Source organism: Triticum aestivum, chromosome 3B (genome assembly GCF_018294505.1).
Source record: "Triticum aestivum cultivar Chinese Spring chromosome 3B, IWGSC CS RefSeq v2.1, whole genome shotgun sequence".
Taxonomy (NCBI): Eukaryota; Viridiplantae; Streptophyta; class Magnoliopsida; order Poales; family Poaceae; genus Triticum; species Triticum aestivum.
The window spans coordinates 456,513,123-456,519,872 of record NC_057801.1 but is presented as its reverse complement, the minus strand read 5'-3'; positions in this window follow the sequence as shown (position 1 = coordinate 456,519,872).

Below are 6,750 nucleotides of genomic sequence, written 5' to 3'. Positions count from 1 at the left end.
ACCCCGACACGGCACCCCGACACCGACACGACACCCCGACCCCCGACACCTCCCGAAAAGGTGTTCTTTGGCCTTCGAGAGGCCGACGGGGTCATATATTTGTGAATTATTAGTTAGGTCATATATTTTTCGATTTGGTTATGAAAAACATCATATATAATTGTGTTGATCGGGTAGTTTTAAATGTGTAGTTGTTTATGTTGTACTGTTTTTCATGTTGTACTAATTTCGTTTATTCTTTGTCATGGCAGGTGTTGACAGATGGTGGGCGCTGGTCGAGAGCGCGCCGAGGCCCCTTCTTCGTCAGCGCGTAGTGTGAGGTCTTCCATTCCACACGCACCTCTCCGCCGAGCGTTGCTAGACAGTATGGCGACACCGCCGGGCCCTTCTTCGTCGACCGCGGTGCCCAGCAGGGGATGAGGTAAGAAGAAGGGCCGAGGTGGAGCACGTGGTTGCGGGAGAGGAGGTAGGGTGGCTCTTACGGCGCCTTCCTCGCCGCCACCCCCAGCTGTTTCACCCGAGCACGTGACTGCTAGGGTGGACTCGTCTGAGGAGGAGGCTACACGGACTCCGGTCCATGAGCCTCCGGTCCACGGGTCTTTGGCGCACGAGCCTCGGGTCGACGGGCCTTCGGCCCACGAGAGTTGGCCCCACGAGACCCCGGAGGAGCACACCTCTGGATGGGGTACTTGGTCGGGTCAGCCTGAGGAGCCGAGTGGCCATGCTGATGATGGCGGGGAGCCGAGTGGCCATGCTGATGATGGTGGGGAGCCGACTCGTCTTCAGGAGGAGGGGGGCAACGTCTACCAGCGTGGTGCTACACGGCTCCCGTCCATGCCGGCGACCCGCGAGCAGAGGTGGTTGATTTTCCCTGATGGGGAGAGGTAAGTGCATTTAATCTTTTTGTACCTTCTGCATTCACGTTTCTTCAAATAACTAATGCGTTGGCCTTGTCATGCTGCTGGGGTTGGGACCACCGTGAAAGTGTCCGCCGGCCCAACTCCATCCTTGGAGTTCTGATTCGGCAAAACTTTCCGGGGTTTGTCACGTTGCCTGGTGAGGGTCGGCTTCCAGAGGTTGGATTGAGTTGGGAGCACTACTTGGCTGCCCCGGCCCCGCCGTGTGAGATTATCGACGGTGTCTTGTGCAAGACGAGGGCAGACATGGTGATCAGAAAGTTCTGGGTAATTTCTCCTTTACACAATTAAAAATCTTCAACTAGCTAGTTATTAATTGTACTAATCAACATTGTCTCATTTGATTGCAGACATTCTACAGGTGTGAGGAGGGATACGAGGAGGCGGCGGCAGATGTTATCCAGAAGGAGTGCAAGTGCCTACTTCAGAACTTACGGCATGAGGCTCGGGTGTAGTCTGTTCGAGACTACTACGCCGACCGTGGTATCAAGAAGTCCAAGCAGGATTGCCGCGATATTTTCTTGAGTAAGGAGCAGTACATGAAGGTAATTCTTAAGGCCTTGTACTTAATTCCTTTATTTAGTAATTCATAGCCGTAGCGCTGAAGTTTTCTATTTGCTAACTTAGGCCCCTCAGAGATGGTGTGCGGATCGGATGGATTGTTGGGAGGTGTTGGTCGATGGGTGGTGCTCAAAAGAATGGCTGGCCACCCACAACGAGGCCAAGGACAAACGTGCCCAAATGGAAGGTGTGCCACACCACCAAGGCAGCTCCAACTTATTTCAGTACGGGCAGAACTGGGTATGTGGTTTGCTTCATGATTCATGCAATTCATTCATCATGCTAGCTTTAGCCCTTTAATTACTAATTTACTTTGTTTCTCTCTTTCAGGCACGCTACAATAAGGCGGATAAGGTGCCAGAGGTGCACGACCTGTATGCCATGGCCCACACTGGCTCTTACAAGAAAGTCAAGGCATTCTCTGCGTTTGACCTCGATGATCCAAAGAACTTCACCAACATCTCCGCCCACGAAAAGCTCGTGCAATATAGAGATCAGGGGAAGGCGAGGAAAGGGGAGGAGTTTAACTCGAGCTAGGGTCCCATTGATACAGAGTTGCTCATGATATCTGGTGGCGGGAGGTCCCATGGCTCCATAGCCATGGGAGATGGACTTATCCGTTGTGCTAGCACTCTCCCCGAGATCAAGGCGCGCCAGTCGAGCTCCGCTCCTGAGATAAGGCCTCGTGAACGGCCAGTCCAACTCGCCATCAAGGTTAGTTATACGTACTCAGCTATCTTTCTCCATTACATTGTGTGCGCTTCCATCAATGATTACAAATGGTCATGTGAGTGGTGTTGCAGGCTGCTATACAGAGTGAGAGAGATAGACCGGAGAAACTTCTGGCGGAGGCGGCGGAGAGGCAGCGGGAGTTGGAGGAGAGGACGACAAAGATGTTGGAGGCAGAGAGGGCACGGAATGACATGCAGGCAAGGGCCATGTATGAGCTCCTTGTGGTAAGTTTCTTCTGCAGATTACTTGCTAGTCTTAACATTTGAGTCTCATTACTAACTAGTATGACTCTGTTGTGAAAACCAAATGTGCAGTCTGTGTGCGAGAAGTCCGCAGACCGCTCCGCTGATGCCAGTGATTGCTCCTGGGAGCACGGTGAGTTTAATTTGAATGGACATTACTTGCTAGTCTTAACATTTGAGTGTCATAATGCTAACGAGACATTGGAAATGATCTTTGGTGCAGCTTAACTCCAGAAACGCATCGCACGATCCTTCTCCAGCTACCGGCACGAGCCAGCCCGCTCCTACACCTCCCTGATCGCGGTAAGTTTCTCTAGACTTAGACTTAGCTTTATTTCCTCCAATATGCTTACCGTAATGACCTAGAGTTAGCTTCCTTTCCTTCAAAATGACTTAATAAGCTTACTTATGTCAAAAATTGCATAATTAACTTAGTTAGCTCATAAACGAACCATTTTACCTTAGTTATCTTACAAGTGATCCAATTTATCCAAGTTAGCTCTAAAATGACCCATTTTAGTAGATTAGCTCGTAAATGATCCATTTTACCTATGTTAGCTTTAAAATGACCCATTTCACCAAGGTTAGCTCCAAAATGACCCATTTCACCTAGGTTAGCTCCAAAATTACCCATTTCACCTAAACTAGCTCTTAAATGATCCATTTCACCTAAGTTAGGTCATAAACGACCCATTTCAACTAAGTTAGCTCATAAAAGCTCATAAATGATCCATTTCACCTAAGTTAGCTCAAAAACGATCCATTTCACCTTACTTAGCTCAAAAACGATGCCCTTCACCTTAGTTAGCTCATAAATGACCCATTTCAACTAAGTTAGCTCATAAATGATACATTTCACCAAAGTTAGCTCATGAACAACCCATTTCAACTTAGTTAGCTCATATATGATCCATTTCACCTAAGTTAGCTCATAAATGACATATACTTCTTGATCTAGTCTTCTTCTTGTTCTATTCACCTATTTCTAACTTTCTTATTTACCATTTTGCAGATTTCACTCACTTCATGGAAGCTAGCTTGCTATGATGGAGTGCTTGCTTTTTCTTTGCTAAAACTTTGCATTGTATCTAGCTTGCTATAACTTGCTATGTTCATGAAACTTTGCTATGTAATATGTATATGGAACAATGTGTATGGATGGAACAATGTGTATGGATGGAACAATGTGTATGGAACAATGTGTATGGATGGAACAATGTATATGGATGGAACTTGATGAAACTTTGCTATGTTGATGAAACTTTGATATGTGATATGTTTGCTGTTAAATATATCTATATATGTCATATATATTTGCTGTGAAAATTGTTGGATTAAAAAAACAAAAAAAAGAGACAATATGCAGGCTCTTTGCCGTCTGCCACCGACGGCAAAGGGCTCTTTGCCATCAGCAGCGGACGACAAAGAGGCCACGTGGCAGGCAACTGTGCTCCCTGGAGGCTGACCAATTTGGTCAGTTTGCCTACAGTGGCTGACAGCAAAGGCTTTGCCGTCCGCAGTGGACGGCAAAGGCCTGTCGTTAACAACCTAACGGAGTAACAGCGCATTTATTGCCATCCATCTTCTTTGCCGTCCGCTGCTGATGGCAAAGGACCCTTTGCCGTCAGCTGCCCGAAGCAGACGGCAACGCAGCTCTTAGCCGTCCCCTACTTTGCCGTCACCTTTTGCCGTCCGCGGCTGACGGCAAAGGCCTTTGCCGTCTGCCATCCGTGCCTTTGCCGTCCGCCGTGGCAGACGGCAAAGTAGCAGATTCCTGTAGTGAGAGATACCTCTCCGACAATCGGAATGACGAATCCCAATATCGATCTATGCCAACTCAACAAGTACCATCGGAGACACCTGTAGAGCACCTTTATAATCACCCAGTTATGTTGTGACGTTTGGTTCTATGGCTAGGAAACTTAACCATCTTTGATTCAATGAGCTAGTCAAGTAGAGGCATACTAGTGACACTGTGTTTGTCTATGTATCCACACAGTACTAAGTTTCCGGTTAATACAATTCTAGCATGAATAATAAACATTTAACATGAAATAAGGAAATAAATAATAATTTTATTATTGCCTCTAGGGCATATTTCCATCACCCCCCACATATATATAGCTGGGAGGGGGCGAGGGGAGAGGCCAGGAGGCGCCCCAAGTAGGACCTAGTCCTACTTGGGCTCCTTCCAAGCCGCGCGCCACCCTGCCATATATATCGGAGGGGGAAGGAAAGAGGGGGAAGGGGGAATCCTATTCCCTTTCTTTCCTTTCCTCCTTCCTCTTTCCTTCATCACCTTGGTCGGCCCATATGGGGGGCACATCTGCCCTTTGTGGCTGCTGTGTTTCCCCGCTTGGCCCATAAGGCCCATATCTTTTGTCGAGGGTGCCCGGAACCCCTTCTAGTGATCCGATATGTACCTGGTACCCTCCGGAACACTTTCGGTGTCCGGATACCAATGTCCTATATATCAATCTTTACCTCTCAACCATTTCAAGACTCATCGTCATGTCCGTGATCTCATCTGGGAGTCCGAACAACATTCGGTCACCAAATCACATAACTCATATAATATTATATCATCAACGAACGTTAAGCGTGCGGACCCTACGGGTTCGAGAACTATGTAGACATGACCGAGACACCTCTCCAGTCAATAACCAATAGTGGAACCTGGATGCCCATATTGGCTCTTACATATTCTACGAAGATATTTATCAGTTGAACCGTTATGACAACATACGTAATTCCCTTCGTCCATCGGTATGTTACTTGCCCGAGAATCGATTGTCGGTATCTTCATACCTAGTTCAATCTTGTTATCAGCAAGTCTCTTTACTTGTTCCGTAATACATCATCTTGCAACTAATTCATTAGTCACTTTGATTGCAAGGCTTCTTATGATGTGTATTATCGGGAGGGCCCAGAGATACCTCTCCGATACTCAGAGTGACAAATCCTAATCTCGATCTATGCCAACTCAACAAACATCTTCCGAGATACATGTAGAGCATCTTTATGATCGCCTAGTTATGGTGTGACGTTTGATAGCACACAAGGTATTCCTTTGGTATCCGGGAGTTGCATAATCTCATAGTCGAAGGAATATGTATTTGGCATTAAGAAAGCAATAGCAATAAACTGAACGATCATTATGGTAAGCTAACGGATGGGTTTTGTCCATCACATCATTCTTCTAATGATGTGATCCCGTTATCAAATGACAACATATGTCTATGGTTAGGAAACCTTAAGCATCTTTGATCAACGACCTAGTCTAGTAGAGGCTTACGGACACGGTATTTGTTTATGTATTCAGACATGCATTTAAGTTTCCGATCAATACAATTCTAGCATGAATAATAAACCTTTATCATGAGTAAGGAAATATAAAATAACAATTTTATTATTGTCTCTAGGACACATTTCCTTCATTTAATGCCACCCCTTGTGCTGGGATCCAGGCATTCCTCATTGACTTAAACAAGGCAACATGACCGAATGGTTTCTGGGTATGAACTCTGAAGATCGCGACCCACCTTGTATCCTTGTTAATTCATCAATCTCCCGAGAGAATTCTAGTTCCTCTTCCTCTTCTCCAAGCAATTTCAGCCCCTCGAACATGTCCTCCAAATTCACCTTGTACTTTCCTTTTTCATCGCCGCCCGCCAGCTTGTTACTCATCTCCTCACTCATAAAGACATCTTCACTAGATGCCTGAGATCGGGGGATCACGTCGGGGATCGCTACACAGGCAATCGTACACGAGAAAACGGTGAACTATGGGAGATAGATAGAAACCCTAGCGAGTCGCCAGGGAATAAGGGGAACCCTAGTGGGAGGGTAAACTCACGCACCTGGCTTTACCTTTTTTTAGGGCAGAAGATCACTTTTTTTTCCTTTTGTTGAGAATCAGAAGAGCTCGTGTTTTTTTAGGAAAAAGAGCTCGTGGTTGAGACTTGAGACCTCGCGTTTGATACTTCTCCAACACGGATTGGATACGGCCCAGCTAAAACTAGGCCCAATCCAGACAGGGAGGTATAAGTAACCGTAGCTTGCCGGCCACCTGATACCCTCTTCCCTCTCAGTACCCTAGGCGGCGTCGGCCGCGGGCCACTAGATCCAGCGTCGGCTCACCTTCCGCTTCCCCTCTCACTCTAAGCCTCCATCGCTCTTGCAGCAACTCGCCGGCAGCAGGCAGCGGCTCGACGGCAAGAAGGCGAACCAGCGGCGGAGCAGAGCAGCGTGGCCACTGGCGGCCGCATCCTGGTGAGAGGCTTCTTGTTGCGGAGCCT